This window comes from Phodopus roborovskii, unplaced genomic scaffold (genome assembly GCF_943737965.1).
Source record: "Phodopus roborovskii unplaced genomic scaffold, PHOROB, whole genome shotgun sequence".
In the NCBI taxonomy this organism is placed as follows: domain Eukaryota; kingdom Metazoa; phylum Chordata; class Mammalia; order Rodentia; family Cricetidae; genus Phodopus; species Phodopus roborovskii.
Genome location: NW_026126683.1, coordinates 99,491 through 117,848, shown reverse-complemented (window position 1 = coordinate 117,848; position 18,358 = coordinate 99,491). Strand labels below are relative to the sequence as shown.

Below are 18,358 nucleotides of genomic sequence, written 5' to 3'. Positions count from 1 at the left end.
GACTACCTGTGTCCATTCAATGATGTATATGTTTATGTAAATCAATTATGAGATTTTTAAAATTAAAATTATACTGAGTTAAACAATGGACAAAGAATTAATTTTAGTAAGTTCAACTACTTTCTCTTTTTTCACCCCTGATAAAGTACAGTTGCTAGATTTGATATGTCTCTTCCCACATATGGATCTTCTGTCTACCTATCTCTCTCTCCCTCCCTCCCTCTCTCATGTGTATGTGTTTCTATCTTTTTAAAGAGGATGTGCAGCAAATATCCCAAACACATTATGAAAATATATACAATTGTCTTAAAGATATATAGCACTCCAGAGGACAAAGGACCACAACAAATCTGCTGAAGTCTGAGGAAAAACTTTTAATGTAAGGGCAATGTCTTATGTCTTAAGCTAAGTATTATTATAAGTCTAAAGGTTTTAAAATCTTAAAAATTTAAAGTATAAAAGCTAGAATAAGCTAAGATGACTTATTGCTAAAGAATGAAAACTAGCTTTTATAGATGTTCAGCTGAAGTGCAGTGTACTGTAAAGTCTACAACAGTGGATGATCATGCCATCAGCCTTCACACTTACTCCATTTAGAGTAAGTGTTCCACACAGGTGTACATCATTTACTACTTTTGTACTATATATTTTTGCTATACTTCTCTGTGTATACTTAGATACACAAATACTGTGTATGGTAACATGTAACTGTTATGCAGCCTTGGAGCAATAAGCTATACCACGTAGTCCAGCAAAGAAAACTATACTGTCTAGGTCTGTGTAAGAACACTCCATGATAGTCACACAAAAAGTACAACAAAAATCGCTGAACAATTTCTCAAAACATATTATTGTAGTTAAACATGTACGCATGTGCATGTGACTAAATTTCTAATATTGCATAGCTCTTGATTTGTTTGTTCAAAGATGGCAAACAATGATGGTAGGTATGTGCTACTCACTAACTATTATCATTCTCCAACAATTTGAAATTACTCCTTTACTCTATTCTGAGGTCTAAAATACACCAGAGCACAGAATATTTCATGGTCATCTGTTTATGCTACTGATGTATTATCTTTTCTTTCTTTCTTTTTTTTAAGTTTCTTGAGACAGGGTTTCTATGTGTAACTTCTGTGGCTTTCCTGAAACTCACTTAGGCTGGCCTCAAACCCACGGAGCTCCACCTGCCTCTGTTCCTTGAGAGCTGGGATTAAAGGTGTACCACCACCACCCAGTAGTGTTGTATTATCTTAACCACAGTACTTCATGTTTTCTTTTAAAAAACTTATTTTTCTTATTAGAATTTGTCTTATATAAATGGCTACCTTACATAAGTGACGATAAAATAAAATTATTCCATTTTTTCATTTAATATTAAATAACTACATAATGTATTAAGTATATTTTACAAAGGCTTTTGATTTTGGAATTATGTTAAGTGTCATCTGAGTTTACTTGTGCAAATGGTCCATTGTTAAAACATATCCAGATTTACTTGCAAATTGTTATGAAATTCTTAAGCAACAACTTTACTTCAACATAAAAATGATGCCAAAATGAGTCCAAGTGATCAAATTATCAAGCGAAGACAGAAAGAAGAGGAACATTTCCAGCCCCTGCAGAGCAGGGTGTTGATTGACTGTATAGAACTTCTTCTTAGGGTGATGAAATGTTCTAGATATGGATGGTGGAAATGATTTCATGTTGTTGGGAATTATACACCCCAAATTCATTCAAATAAGTATGTAACATGCATCAACACAACAGTAACAAAAATGCACTCTGGAGCCTGAGTTATAGTAAGAAAACATCAGACAAACTCTAAATATTCCTTTATTCATAGGCTCCACATCACTTTCCGTAGATGGCTCTGGTGCCTAGGATACGGGAATGAGCAAGACAGAAAAGACAGCATTCCTCTTGGATCTTACATTTCCTCTAGTTCAAGAGAGATGGACAGTTAAATGCCAATACCGCCATTCAGTGCACCAACACCACCACCAGGAAAATGAACATGCTGGATTTCAAATGTGTAAGTGCTGAGAAAGTCAAACGTTGAGCTGTGAGACTGAGTGTGGCACACTCTGGTTGGGAAATGAAGGCAGGCAAGTGTTAATATATTGAACCAACCAGATATGCTGAGTTCCCATTGGGAATCTTTATGGAATCTCACAATGATGCATTTTTCTGAAAAGATAGTATGTAATCTCTGTTCATCCTGCTGTGCCCATGTGCACATCACTCAGGATCAGCACTCAACTTAATTTTCCAGGACGACTGATTTCTTTTTAATGATTCATATTGAATAGGTATAATTTAGTTGCTGTCTTTGTAGGTACTATCTTGTCAGTATTGTCTTCTTTTATTTATAAGCTGTGATGGAGGAACTCTAACTGACTTATACTGTTTTTGTTATAGGATATTGTATGCCTAAGAATACTATCAGATTAGAAAAGCAAATAAACAAAGTAAAAAAAAAACCCATAGCTTTTTATCTCTAAACCAGAGTTATTAGAAATACCTTGCAGTTGTCTACCCACTCATACATACAAACATACAAACACCCATTCATTCCTTCATCCATCCATCATCCATCCATCCACCCAGCCACCCTCTCACCCACCCATCCACCCTACCCATTCTGTAACCACAGTACCTCATATTTTCTGTAAAAAGCATCTTTGTCTTATTAGCATTTGTCTTATATAAACTGCCACTCCCTTATATAAGTGTATGGAGAGTCAGGCAGACTTCTTGGGACTAAGGATACAGAAGGGAACCAAGTATAAAAGAATCCTGCTTGTAGGGACCTGGCACTCCAGGGAGGGTGTGCAAAGCTGGAGTGGGCCGAAGGCCAGGGCAGCTGAAGCAAAGAATGCTGGAGAAGGCAAAGAAGGGCAGAGCTGATACATGCTTTTCCCTTTTAGAGACCACACAGGCCATTCAATCTTTTCATTTAGAGAATGGAGCCACAGCTGTTTGAGACTACGGTGATGGAGTGAATCCACAGCTGTCAGGGGCTGCGAGCACGTGACTCAGACTATGGTGACTGAGTGAATGCAGTGAAAACCAGGGCCAGAATCTGAAACACTCAGAAGGGAAGTCTGGTACTGCTTACCAATGCATTGCACGAAGGTAGTCTAGATGACTGGCAAAACACCTACAATTTCTTAACTTTTCAGGTTTTAAAGGCATTGGTATTTCATGCACGGCTTAAGTAGTGCTTCAAGTGGGCCATCTGACAGTGCTTTATAGTGTGTAAGGCACAGGTGAGGAGAAAAGAAACAGGAACCAGACAGTGGAGCCAACCATCCTCCTAACTGTAGACATTCACTGTTATGAAGACGTGTTCCTCGACGGTATCTACACATTTCAATAGAAAGTATCATTTCTCACTTATTCTTTACTGGGTAGCATTAAAGGTACAATGGAATTCAGGCAGTTAGTGTAGTAGAACTAATTAAAGGATTATTCTATGTTTGAGAATGAAGTGACAAGAAAAGGAGAAAATGGGAATAATAGTTCTTTGTTAAAGTTTGTAGAAAATATTATTGAAAGTCTGACATTAGGAAAGCAAGACAGATTTCACAAGTTAATTACATGAAATGTCCTTGTAAAACAAATTTGATTCTCTTAACTTTGTAGTCCCAACAAAGCAATGTGAATAATTCACTACCACTCAAGATGAACAACTCTATTATAGATAAAACCAACACAATCCCACATTTATTAGTAAGTTATTATTCTTACCAATTAAAGACTACACATAAATATTAGTTCTAAGCAATTCCTCCATTTAGCGCTTGACAGGATATGCTAATGGGATTTTTTTAGAACAGTAGTCTGAAACATGTCACATAACACAGGGGTAAAAGCAATAAAAACATGAAGCTTCATTGTTACATGTGCATCACTAAATACATGCACATCTCCATCCTGTCAGCAAATATTCCCTATGTGATTGCCAGCACTGGGCACACAGAGTTGATTCCAGTTCATATCCATCCGTGTGTATCAATACAAAATTACAGATGCAGGGTGGGAAATGGTACCTCATGAACACAGACAAAGCTCCTGAAATTAGAGTTTTGGTATCTCTTTTCCACGCAAAGACAAAATAAACTCAAGAATCTGTAGCTAATCCAGGAACACACAGGATTTCCTGCAACCCACACCATCCTAACTAGTGAGAAGCACAGCTTTCAGCACAAGCAGATTTAATGTCTGGAAACAAAGTAACTTTAAATGATGCCTGGAATCAGAAGTCGGTGTATTTTATAACAGTACACTCCCTGTATGTAAATGGGATCTCATTATTCATGCATTTACATATGCATGCACTGCACTGTTCACCCTCAGTTGAATGTACTCTGGTTTGCTTCTGTCATGGCAGTTCAATCTTCCCAATCTGTTTCAACCAGGGGTTTATAGTGTCCTTAAGGAGCTGGCTCAGTCAGCATCAGCAAGGAGTGTAATTAGTTTAAACCTGCAGGCTGACTTTCACCTTCTCTTCTGCTGGGACATTGTAGAGGATGACCGCAACACAGCAGGAAACCACAGGGAAGAGTCTGCACAGAAGAAATCATTTGCTAGGCTACATGAGTCAGGGGACAGAAGACTGTTAAGGTCTCCCTCACACCCAGCACCTGTGCCTTGCCATTCCTCTTCATTCCACAGGAAAGCAGCTGGAGAACAATGTTATGTATGGAACGTTTTATGATGACCTGACAGGGCTTGAAGCAAACTGGATTTCAGGCATGTGCTTATAAGCCAACATTGTATTATCTAAGCAGTTAATTTTCAATTCTATTTTTCTTTTCCTTTTCTCACTCATGCATCTCTAACTTACAAGATACTGCTGTGTTTAGAACTTTAATAACAGGAGGACATATTGAGTAAAAACAACCAACCAATTAGTAAAAAAAAAAGCACTGGTATGTGCAAAAGATACAAAATATGGAATATGCATATTTTTCTCTTGGGAAGGGTAAACTAAACAAGGAGGGTAGCAGCATGGAAATCATAAAACGTCTCACAAATAGATTTGATACTGTATGGCATATTAGTACCACAGAATGACAATTTTCTTATTACTTGATATAAAATGAGTATGTATTATGTAAATATACATATATTCTAATTCTGTTTTTCTAAAGAAAAACAGAAGACTATTAAACACAAACATACAAAGAAAAAAGGCAATGAATTTGAAAGTGAGCAAGGGGTGGGTACATGGGAGGGTCTGAAGACAGGAAAAGGAAGGGATACATTGCATAATTATATGTTATAATCTCAAAAAGTTATAAAAATCAGTTTAAAAGTAGGTCCAAACTGTCATATGTCTGTTGTGCTTAGACTCTTTAGAATTGAGTCTATTCAACTCTTCACAATATGAATTTAGAATTACTTTAAATTTTAATAAGTGCATTTATTAATCTAGGAACAAAATGGTCAGCATTTAAGCAAAGAAACAGGCCATCCTGTCTCATCTGACAGAGATATAGAGGTACATAGTGAGCCCAAGGCTTCTCTTAGGATTGCTTCGGTGGAGGAAAATGGCTTGGCCTTTATAAGAATGAATAATCACCACAGTCATGAATCACTTTGGTTACATTCCATCCAAGCACCCTAATTGTATGTTTATATAACAGATGATATCCTCAAATCCCTTTGCATGGAAGTCACAAGGACCCATTCATTCTCTCATTCATTCACAAATGTGTAGTGTAGGTCTATTATGTGTCAGATGCTATGAATACAGCAGGGAACAAAACAGTTATAAGCATACGTAGCCTACAGGCATTTACCCAAAGCAACATGGTGGCCCCCAACAGAAGAAAACTATACTCACAAACATTCATGAGAATCAGAGTGATTATTTTACATTCTGGTGTTTATTAGGAAAATCAAGCAAGACATGAACACTTCAGTTATGGTTCTGATACAGTTATTTTAAAGCTAGGTCAACAGTCTTCATAATACAAGTATAGGAAATTCACATATACCAGAAAAGAAAGGGTTAGTCTGTTCCAAATGAGGATTTTAGTTGTGTTAATGCCGAGATCACCACAGGGATTATAGAAATGCTACCTTTGTTGTGTAGCTGTGACTCATATCTCTAAATGACTTAAAATTCCCCAATATAACAGGCTAGAAAGTTGACAAATCCCTGGCTAAAGCATCGAGAGGCTTTTCCAAGGCACATGCATTCTAAACCTGACCGTTCTGCCTTGTCATTGCTACCCAGAGGACCATGTTAAATGAGAAATCATCCTCAGACCCCAGACAGCGGTTCAGCATCTGCCTGGTTACTACGTTCATGCTCCAGTTACCGATGCTATGCTTTTTTCAAATCAGCAATCTCTGAAAACCTTCTAGACTCAAGCATTCCACTCTATCCATTAACCACTTCCACCTCCAATGGTACACACATGCACTTGTGTTCACAGGCATCTCAGGAGGAGGTGCCCCACCGATCCATACTTTTTCCACCCACACAAGACTTCTCTTTTCCATCAGATAGTTCTTTCTAGAGAACATTTCTGGAAGCTTCAAAGCATGCTCTTTACAGACAACCAACTTACAACTCCCCTAACAGAAGGCGAGAGAAAGAAAATGGATGTTCCCACAGTGGCAGGGAGCAGCAGGAGGGTGAGCCACACAGTCTAGAGGACTACAGTAGCACAGGGGGTATGCGGGCACGCTGACACCTTCATCTTACAAACAAGTACAGAGAAGCAGGAACTGTGTTGCCTGAGATGTAGGCTAGTGGCAGAGGCTGAAGTGGCTCCAGTCTGTGGTCAAAGAGCAGGGACACTTGCGCCTCCTATGTGGCCTCCAAATAGAAACCGTTTTGTCACTCCTGATGCGCTTGGGCAGAGGCAGCACAGTGCTTTATCCAGGTGGGAGCCCAGCACAGACACCGGAGAATGCGAGCACAACACACACCTCACACAGTGCTGGGCTATGAATGTGTCCTGTCTAGAATGAAAGTCTATGCTCCAGTCATTGTGCCATGAGACGTGGCATGGCTGTGAGAGACTTGAAGATTTGCCATGAAGTCACAAAGCCAGATGAAAGCTCCTTCAGCAATAACAGAAACCTGAATATAAACAAACTGCACATCGATAACATTGTCTTCCTGCTTCCCAACTGTCTCACCTGCTGTGGGTAGAACAAACATTCCTCATGCTCATAGCTAATATAAAATATATCTTTTAAGTTTTAGTATCCTATCAGTGTCCCCAGATCACATGTCAGGACACTTGCAGATTTTATGTTATAGAGACACTGAAGATGTATACTAAGAAAATGCATGTCCAGAGTTAATTATATATACAGTAATACTCTATATGTCATTGCCATGACTGCTATTGTTATTATTAATAATAATATGCCTTAAAAACTGACCATATTACAGCCAACTATGTATGTGTCTTGGAGACATTCAGAATTAGAAAGCAAAAGTTACTCTAAACTTCATTTTGGAACAAGTAAACACCATGAACATGTTTGTGGTCTTCTAACTCCTGATAGTAATTTTGTGGCTTGTTTTCCTTTGGGAAAACCAAGGATTGAACCAAGGCCTTGAGGATGTTTAGTAAGTGTTCTACCACTGAGCTACATTCCTAGGCTTAGTCCTTTAAGATGAGGTACTGTTATGTAGCACAGGTCAGCTTCACAATTGCCTCAACCCCAATGCTGCTATTGCAGGTGTAATGAACCATGCCTGGCAATAATTCTGTGATTCTAACGCACTAGTGAAAAGTAAAAGTTGACATTCTAATAGAATAACACTTGTTCTTATTCATAGTAGAGGTGATTAATGGAATACATGAGGCCTCATGAAATGCAAGCACCAGCGTGCATGTGTGCACACATCTGTCTCTCTCTCTCTCTCTCTCTCTCTCTCTCTCTCTCTCTCTCACACACACACACACACACACACACACACACACACACACACACACCACCACCACCACCACCACCACCACCACCACCACCATCACCACCACCACCACATGACTCTCTTAGCAATATCCAGTCAAGAACAGGTGTAAATGAAGGAAGTTTTAGCATTCCTTTGATTTCATCCTGTAGTTCAAGATGTGTTACATTTGTTTATGGTATGGGATATTTTTTTAATGATACAAAGATGTGTTACATTCTTTTATGTTGCATTTGTTTAATAAAGAGCTGAATGGCTAATACCTAGTCAGGAGAGGGTAGGTAGGGCTACTTGGCAGAGGGAATAAATAGAAGGAGAAATCTAGGCTCAAGAAAGGAGCGGGAGGAGTGAGAAAAGGGGAAAGAGGGCCAGCCATGGAGAAAGAAGAAAAGAAAGATATATAGAATAAAGAAAGGTAAAAATACCAGAGGCAAAACATAGTTAAAGAGAATGGGATAATTTAAGTTAGAAAAGCTGTCTACAAACAAGCCAACCAAAGGCTGGGTATAAGTGTCTGTGTATTTATTTGCAGTCTGGGTGGTGAGCCCCCAAAGAGTAAATCAAACAAACAAAAACAACCTCATCACTCACCAGTACAATTCATGTACTGATCTAACTAGAACATCTGGGGAGTAAAAACACTACCTGTATCATAAATAATGGAAGGCTACATTTTTCTTGCATTCATATAGTAGTATAATAATAATAATTACTTTTAAAATATTCTGTGTGTGTATCAATCATGTGTATGCGCGTGCTCACAGATGCATGAGTGCCATGGCAAGCATGTGGAGGTCAGAGAAACACTAGGATAGATGGCCTACATGCTTCTGGGAATTTCCCAGTCTCTAGCTCCCACCTTGCTATAGGAGTGCTATAGTTACAGACCTGTGCTACCACACCCAGTTTAATGTGGGTTCTGGGATCTGGACTCAGGTTTTCATGCTTGCAAGACGAGCACTAACTCACTTAGTGTTTCTCCGTCTCAGTAATCATTATTGCACAGTGGTGAATTTGTCTTAAAGGAGCCTTATGGCAATAGTCTAATGGGGATTTTAAACCACAGCAGAATGAGGCTGTTTCACTTGTCTGGCTGGACAGTCGAGAAGTCAGGAGAATAGATGGGTTAATTGATTGGATTGATAGCAAATAATTACTCCCTCCTTTCTTTACGAGTGAGACACACTTCAGCCTCCCACTGAACCCATGTTCACAGTGAGATATAAGTGGACTGACATAGCAAAGGCTTGAAATGTGCCCTTAGCTGAGTCTTCCATCTTTTGCCCTCACCTTTTAGGAGGAAAAAGCAGAGCATCTTTCCATAGCTGTGACTCCATGGAGGATGTGAGATGCAGCGAACAAACCTAACAAAACCAACCTGCATCCTGGAACAAAGAGTGTAGGAACCAGTCAAGGTCACCTGACCCTCAGTTTAGCACACAGGGGAAAACAGCAGATACTGGAGCATGGCTACAGTGTGTGCGCGTATGCGTGTGTGTGGTGTGGAAGCTGTTTTAACTACTGTGCATCCAGACTGTGGTTCAGTTTTATAGTGTGTCCTCAAACACAGCTTTCCTCGCAGGGCTTCAGCTTCATCCATCTACCCTGACTACCTGCTCGGTTAGGAAGACTTCAGAGGGCTCACAGAGGTATTTTGTATACAGTAACAGCTATAAACTACCACTGAAAATGTTTGCAGTTACTCAGCTTCTAAGTGTACTCATATGCTACAAAATGCACATAAAACCTCAGACTACTGAGCACTGCACAGTGCGCTGTGATCTTAATATTCCCAGAGGCTGAACACAGAAAACCTTTCCCACTACATCCTTTTAGACCACTCAATCACGGTTTTCTAACAGAGGTATGGAATCACTCATGAGGGAAAAGTGAGTTTGGGGCTCCAACAGGCACCATTTTGTGGCTGGAGATAAAGTGTTCTATTGTGTCAAGATTCTATTGTCAAGCACCAATCCGGAAAAAAAAATCATGCTCTCTCATGCTCTCTGTTTATGTCTTAAATCCCCCAATTACCTCATTTGTCTTCTTTAATTTTCAGGTTCCTTTTTTTTTTTTTTTTTTTTTTTTTTTTGGTTAAGGATATGTCTAAAATGTTAGATTCAGGTGAAAAGAAGAATTTTTCAAAGTGTGGATTTCAAGCTATGTGCTTGTTGACATTTAATTGTGAACAGGATAAAAATAACACACCAGGTAACTAAAGACAGAAAAAAAAAAAGTGGCCAGCTAGTTTACAATAATTCTGCTGGCACATAACAACTCAATCAGATGTAGACCAGGCTGGTGTCAAAGCACAGAGATCTGCCTGTCTCTGTCTACTGGTCTACTGAGCCACCACAACTCAACCGCACTTAATTTCAGTTTGATTTCTTTTTTTAATTTTTATTTTACATATCTATCCCAGTTCCCTCCCCCTCCCTACTTCCATCTTTCCCTCTCTCCCACCCTCTCATGCCCCCCCCTGACCACCCTCTCCACCCATCCCAGCACACTCCACATGTAGGATGATGCCCTCCAGAATGAGTCATCTAAATCTGTCAAGTCCATTCTGTCTCTAGGTTAAGGGAGAATCCCTCCATGGGGGATGTGCCCTCAAAGTCTTTTTGTGCACCAGGCATACATCCTGGTTCCAATGTCTGAGGTCCCTTAGACTACCCAGGCCTTCTAACTGAGACCCATATTCAGGGGGGCCTGAGTCAGTCCCATGATGGATTACCAGCTATTAGTCTGGGAGCCCATTAGCTCCTCCTCGTTCAGGCCAGCTGTCTCTATGTCTTTCTGCAGCCTGGTCTTGTCCTCCCTCTCTGTATCTGGATTCCAGTTCAGCTCAGTATTTAGTTGTGGGTGTCTCTTTCTGTTTCCATCAGCTACTAGATGAGGGCTCCATGATGGTGGATAAGTTAGTCATCAATCTCATTATCAGGGAAGGGTATTTATGGTAGCCTTTCCACTGTTGCTCAAATTGTTAGTTGGGGTCAGTCTTGTAGGTCTCTGGACATTTCTCTAGAGTCAGTTTTCTCTTCAAACCTATAATGGCTCCCTCTTTTATGGTGTCTCTCTCGCTCCCTCTCTCTCTCTCTCTCTCTCTCTCATCTAGTCCTCCCCTGACTCAATCTTTCTAGTGCCATGTGCTTTCCTCTCCTCGCTTCTCTTTGTCCTTGTTCCCTCTCCACTCACAGCCACCCCCCCCCCACTTCCCATATGCTCTGGAGATCTTGTCCCTTTTCCTTTCTGTGAGGGATCTTGTTAGAATCCTCCTTGTATCCTCGTTTCTATGCAGTGTGAATTATAGGCTGGTGATCCTTTGTTCTAGTTCTAAAATCCATATATGAGTGAGTACATACCATGTTCCTCTTTTTGTGACCGTGTTATCTCATTCAGGATGGTTTCTTCAAGTTCCATTCATTTGCCTGCGAATTTCAAGATTCCATTGTTTTTTTTTTCTTCAGAGTAGTATTCCATTGTGTAAATGTCACACATCTTTATCCATTCTTCAGTTGAGGGGCATCTAGGTTGCTTCCAGATTCTTGCTATTACAAATAATGCTACTATTAACACAGATGAGCACATGTCTTTGTTGCATGGAAGTGGATCATTTGGTTATATGCTTAAGAGGGGGATTACCAGGTCCTGTGGTAGACTGATTCCCATTTTCCTGAGCAACTGCCATAATGAACTCCAAAATGGCTGTACAAGTTTGCACTCCCACCAGCAGTGGAGGAGTGTTCCCCTTTTTCTCCACATCCTCTCCAGCATAAGTTGTCATTGGTGTTTCTACTTTTAGCCATTCTGGCTGGAGTAAGATGGTATCTCAAAGTTGTTTTCATTTGCATTTCTCTGATAGCTAAGGATGTTGAGCACTTTCTTAAGTGTCTTTCAGCCTTTTTGATTTCCTCTATTGAAAGTACTCTATTCAGTTCTGTATCCCATTTTTTAATAGGGTTATTTGGTGTTTTGTTGACTAGTTTCTTGAGTTCTTTGTATATTTTGGAAATAAGCCCTCTGTCAGATGTAGGATTGGTGAAAATCTTTTCCCAGTCTGTGGGCTAATATTTGGTCTTGTCAACTATGTCCATTGCCTTACAGAAGCTTCTAAGTTTGAGGAGGTCCCATTTATTAATTGTCGATCTCAATGTCTGTGCTACTGGAGTTATATTAAGGAAGCAGTCTCCTGTACCAATTTGTTCAAGGATATCTCCCACTTTCTTTTCTGAGAGGTTCAGTGTGGCTGGATTCATGTTGAGGTCTTTGATCCATTTAGACTTGAGTTTTGTGTGTGGCAATAGACATGGGTCTATCTGCAGTCTTCTACATACCATCATCTAGTTGTGCCAGCACCATTTGTTGAATATGTTCTCCTCCTCCCATTGTATACTTTTAGCTGTTTGTCAAAAATTAGGTGTTTGTAGGTGTGTGGGTTAATATCAAGATTTTCGATTTGATTCCATTAATCTACCTGTCTATTTTTGTGCCAATACCAAGCTTTTTTCAGAACTATAGCTCTGTAGTAGAGCTTAAAGTTGGGATGGTAATGCCTCCTGAAGTTTCTTTATTGGACAGGGTTGTTTTAGCTATCCTGGGTCTTTTGGTTTTCTATATAAAGTTGATTATTATCCTTTTAAGTCAGTGAAGAATTGTGCTGGTATTTTAATGGGGATTGCATTGAATCTGTAGATTGCTTTTGGCAAGATTGCCATTTTTACTATGTTTATCCTACCTATCCAAGAGCATGGGCGATCTTTCTATTTTCTGGTATCTTCTTTAATTTCTTTCTTTAAAGACACAAAGTTCTTGCTATATAGGTCTTTCACCTATTGGTAAAGGGTAGTGTTTCTCTGATTTCTTTCTCAGCCCCTTTGTCATCTGAATAAAGGAGGGCTACTGATTTTTTGAGTTTATCTCATGTCTTGCTAGTTTGCTGAAGGTGTTTATCAGCTGTAGGAGTTCCCTGGTAGAGTGTTTTTGGGTCCCTTATGTAAACTATCATATCATCTGCAAATAGTGAAAGTTTGAGTTCTTCCTTTATAATTTGTATCCCCTTGATCTCCTTTTGGTGTCTTATTGCTTTAGCTAGAACTTCAAGTACAATATTGAAGAGATATGGAGAGAGGGCAGCCTTTTCTTATCCTGATTTTAGAGGAATCACCTGAAGCTTCTCTCCATTCAGTTTGATGTTGGCTGTTGGATTACTGTATATTGCTTTTATTATGTTTAGGTATGTTCCTGTTATCCCTGATCTCTCTTGAAAGGATGTTGGATTCTATCAAAGGCTTTTTCAGCATCTAAGAAGATGATCATGTGGTTTTCAGTTTGTTTATATGGTGGATCACGTTGATAGATTTTCGTATGTTAAATCATCCATGCAACACAGGGATGAAGCCTACTTGGTCATGGTGGATGATTTCTCTGATGTATTCTTGGATTCGGTTTGCCAGTATTTTATTGAGTATTTTTGCATCAATGTACATGAGGGATATTGGTCTGTAGTTTTCTTTCTTAGTTGTGTCTTTGTGTGGCTTGGGTTCCAAAGTAATTATGGCATTGTAAAAAGAGTTTGGTAATGAACCTTCTGTTTCTATTGTGTGGAAAAATTTGAGGAGTATTGGTATTAATTCTTCCTTGAATTTCTGGTAAAATTCTGCACTGAAGCCATCTGACCCTGGGCTTTTTTGGTTGGAAGGCTTTCGATGACTGCTTCTATTTCATTGCAGGTTATAGATCTATTTAAGTTGTTTCTCTGTTCTTGATTTAATTTTGGTAAGTGTTAGTTATCCAGAAATTTGTCCATTTCCTTTGAATTTTCAATTTTTATGGAATACAGGTTTTCAAAGTATGACCTGAAAGTTGTCTGCAATTTGTGTTGTTGTTGAATTCCAACTTTAAAGCATGATGGTCTGATAAGATACAGGGAACTATTCCAATTTTTTTGTATATGTTGAGGTTTTTTTATGTCGCCTAGTATGTGGTCGATTTTAGAGAAGGTTCCATGTGAAGCAGAGAAGATATATTCTTTTGTTTTTGAATGGAACATTCTATAGATATCTGTGAATCCCAATTGAGATATAACTTCTGTTAGTTCTTTTTTTTTTCTTTGTTGAGTTTCTGATTGATGGACCTGTCTAGTGGTGAGAATGGGGTGTTGATGTCTCCCATTATAAGTGTGTGAGGTTTTATACGAGCTTTGAGTTTTAGTAGTGTTTCTTTTATGAATTTGTATTTGGAGCATAGATATTCAGAATTGAGACTATGTGCTGATGGATATCTCCTGTGATGAATACGAAATGACCGTCTTTATCCCTTTTGATTGATTTTGGTTTGAAATCTACACCTGCTTGCTTCTTGGGTCCATTTGATTGGAAGATCTTTTCCCAACCCTTTACCCTGAGGTAATGTCTATCTTTGAAGCTTAGATGTGTTTCTTGTATGCAACAGAAGGATGGATTCTTTCTTCATATCTATTCTGTTAGCCTGTGTCTTACTATAGGGGAGTTAACACCATTAATGTTGAGGGAAATTAAGGACCATTGATTGTTAATGCTTGTTTGTTTTAGATATGTTGTTGACAGTGTTATTGTGAATATATTTGCCCTGCTTTAACCCTTGGGTTCTGGTGAAGTGGGATTATGTATTGCCTATGTCTTTGTGTACATAGTTAACTTCCTCGGGTTGGAGTTTTCCTTCCAGAACTTTCTGTAGGGCTGGATTTGTAGATATGTATTGTGAAAAGCTGGCTTTGTCATTAAATATCTTCTTTTCTCCATCTATAGTGATTGAGAGTTTTGCTGAGTACAGTAGCCTGGGCTGGCATCCGTGGTCTCTTAGAACTTGTAGAACATCTATCCAGGACCTTCTGGCCTTGAAAGTTTTCATGGAGAAGTCAGGTGTAATTTTGATAAGTCTGCCTTATAATGTTACCTGGCTTTTTTCCTTTGCTGCTCTTAATATTTTTTCTTTATTCTGTATGTTAGTTATTTTGATTATTATGTGTTGAAAGGTTTTTTTTTTCTTTGGTCCAGTCTATTTGGTGTTTGGTATGCTTCTTGTACTTTCATGGGCATGTCCTTCTTCAGACTGGGAAAGTTTTCTTCAATGATTTTGTTGAATATGCTTTCTGATCCTTTGAGCTTGGCTTCTTCGCCTTCCTCTATGCCTATTATTCTTATGTTTGGCCTTTTCATGGTGTCCCACATTTCCTAGATGTTTTGTGTTAAGGATTTGTTGGATTTAAGATTTTCTTTGGTCAATGAATGTATTTTGTCTAGTTTATCTTCAGCGCCAGAGAATCTCTCTTCCATCTCTTTTATTCTGTTGGTTATGCTTGTGTCTGTAGTTCCTGACCATTTGCCCAGTTTTTCTATTTCAGTTTGTGTTTTCTTTATTGTCTCTATTTCAGTTTTCAAGTCTTGAACTGTTTCCTTCACCTGTTTACTTGTTTTTTCTTGGCTTTCTGTACTTTCTTTAAGAGATTTGTTCATTTCTTCCAATATTTGTTTTTTCTTCTATTTCTTTAAGGAATTTTCTCACATTGTCTTTGAGGGCCTCTATCATTTTTATGAAGATAATTTTTTAAGTCATTCTCTTCTGCTTCATCTGCTTTGGGGTGTTCAGGTCCAGTTGGAGTAGAGTCCCCAGATTCTGGTGGTGTCATGCTTGTCTTTGTATTGTTAGGTGTTTCCTTGTATTTCTGTCTTCCCATCACTTCTTCTAGTAGGTGCAGGTGGGGTCTCTCCCTCTCTCTATGGTACTCTCTATGGGTTTGGGTGGGTCAGAAGTTCAATGTCTGTAGCTCTGGGTGGTCCAAGCTCTCTAGGAGGTCTCTCCTCAGGCAGGTGTTGGGGGATGGGGGTCAAAGATCAGGCTCTAGCAGAGGCCCTGGGAAGGGGGTCAAAGATCCAGCAGGCAGGGACTCGGGATAGTCCTGAGGAGATAGGCGGATCTCTGGCTGGGAGACAGCTCCAGCAGAGGACCTCTAGCAGAGGCCCAGTGATGAGGGTCAAAGATCCGGCAGGCAGTGACTCAGGATGGTCCAGAGGTGATAGGTGGATCTGGCCAGGGACGGAACACTCCAGCTGAGGCCTCTAGTAGAGGCACAGCAATGGGGGTTAAAGATCTGATAGGCAAGGACTAGGATGGTCCCGTGGGGATAGGGGAGTCCTGCACTTAATTCTTATCTATATATTCAGGGTAAAAGTTTAACTTTTTTCTTAAATATGACAGTAACCAAATCATACAACTAAGGCAGAAGACAATAGGTTTTGATAATTTGGGATGGGAGCTACTGGAGAGATGAGACATCTTTATGTGGCAAATGACACTCTGTATTCCATTTAGTGAGGTAAAATGTGATTAACATCTATGCTGATTATTACAAAATTCCCAAATTTCCATGCAATTAAAAAAAACTGCTTTGAAGAAGTTCACTTTCTCTTGAGAATTTATTATTTAATTTTTTTCTGATACTTTCTAGACATACTGTTAGGTTCCATCATTATTGACACTACTGGTGAGAACAAATGAGACATTCTCTAATTATATGAGCAGACAAGAGGAAATGGGTACACACAGCCTCTGCTTTGCACAGAATGACAAAACCAGCATCTGTTACTGGAGATGATAATGTTTTGGTACTTAACAAGACACCTAGCTCCCTCTATTTATTTTGTTGCCATTAACTAAGCCCCTGACACACCATATCAAATCATTGTCCAGTAACATACACATGGGGAAAGATGTCAGTGATGTCACTCATCACTGGTGTGACAGTAATTTCCCTCTGAGTCAGCACAGATTTTATAGACATCCCCACCCCCAGCTTCTGGCATGAAGAAAATAAGAAAAGTGCACAGACATGAGACCTCTTTCCAGCTCCGAATGAGGTCTGTGACACTGTATAGCCAGCGGGCTACTTTGAGATGGTAAAAACATCCATTTCCTTCTCCGCTCAAAGCTCTCTACTATTTCTCACACTTCAAATGAGATCTCCACTCCTCCCCTTTGGAAGCAAAGCCTGGGCCTTCTAATGTGTCTCTTGCTGCTTCCCCATGGTCACATTTCTGCTGCCAAACTTGTGACTTGGCATCTGTCATTATCTCTTTGGCCTGTGAGCTGTTTAGGGAAAGGTTTGTCTGCCTGGTTCACAGCTGTGTCCCCAGCATCTGGTGAGTGCTCACTAATAGTGCAGACACATATACAAGGCACAGGCACTTCTGGCTGAACAGACTCTAGGCTTACTTGGCATTCACTCTCCAATTCACATCCACAATCAGAAGGTTAAGACAGGTCTGCCCTCCCTTCCTGTCACTTTTGCATTTTATATCTTCCCCTTCTTGACAAAGTGTACATAATCCCCACCCTTCCCCTAGCAGCTACAAGAAGTTCCTGGTTGCTATCAGAGGGAATCTATAGTGGGGTAGCCACTCTTATGTTGTTCTTCTTCTAACAAATGACCCATCAGGACCCACATTCCTGTAAGCAATCTCAATTAAGCTCATTGGTTCACACACAGGAGAGTGGGGGAGGGAGGGAGGGAGGGAGAGAGGGGAAGATATTGGGAGGATGATAACAGAAAGCAGGGTGAATTTGATCAGTATAGTTGCATGTATGAAAATGTCAAAATGGGAGTCCCTGACTGCCTGATATTTGACTTTCATTGCCGGGCCTCTGCCAGAGGTGAGTCTGGGACCAGTTCTGGTTGAATCCCCCCAATTCCAATTCCCTGGAAACTCCCTGGGTTAGCCCGGAATCTCGCTCCCCCCGCCACTAAATCCTGACTCTAGATAATACAGCCCTAGTACTCTGATGCAGGGGAGGAATAGATTAGAGGGAGAGAGAGAGAGAGAGAGATACCATAAAAAGAGAGAGCCATTATGGGGCCCTCATCTAGTAGCTGATGGAAACAGAAGGAGACACCCACAACTAAACACTGAGCCAAATTGGAATCCAGATACAGAGAGGGAGGACAAGACCAGGCTGCAGAAAGATATAGAGACAGCTGGCCTGAACGAGGAGGAGCTAATGGGCTCCCAGACTGATAGCTGGGAATCCAGCATGGGACTGACTCAGACCCCCTGAACATGGGTCTCAGTTAGAAGGCCTGGGCAGTCTAAGGGATCTCTGAAAGTGGAACCAGGATGTATTCCTGGTGCACAAAAGGACTTTGGTGGTACATTCCACATGGAGGGATGCTCCCTTAACCTAGAAGCAGGAGGGATGGCCTAGTCCCTACTCTAAATGACTTGACAGATTTAGATGACCCCTCCAGGAAGGCATCACCCTACATGTGGAGTGGGGTGGGGAATGGGATGGGAGGGGAGGGTGGTCGGGGTGGGGGGCATGGGAGGGTGGAAGAGAGGGAAGGAGGGCGGGAGGGAGGGAGGGAGGGAGGAAGAG

The 18,358-nt window shown here is 40.2% G+C and overlaps 1 protein-coding gene across 1 annotated transcript in view; it reads right to left on the bottom strand.

Moving 5' to 3' along the window:
* The window catches only part of LOC127214209 (cyclin-dependent kinase 14-like), a 251,280-nt gene that overhangs the window by 134,038 nt on the left and 98,884 nt on the right, over positions 1-18,358 (bottom strand). The window lies entirely within an intron of this gene.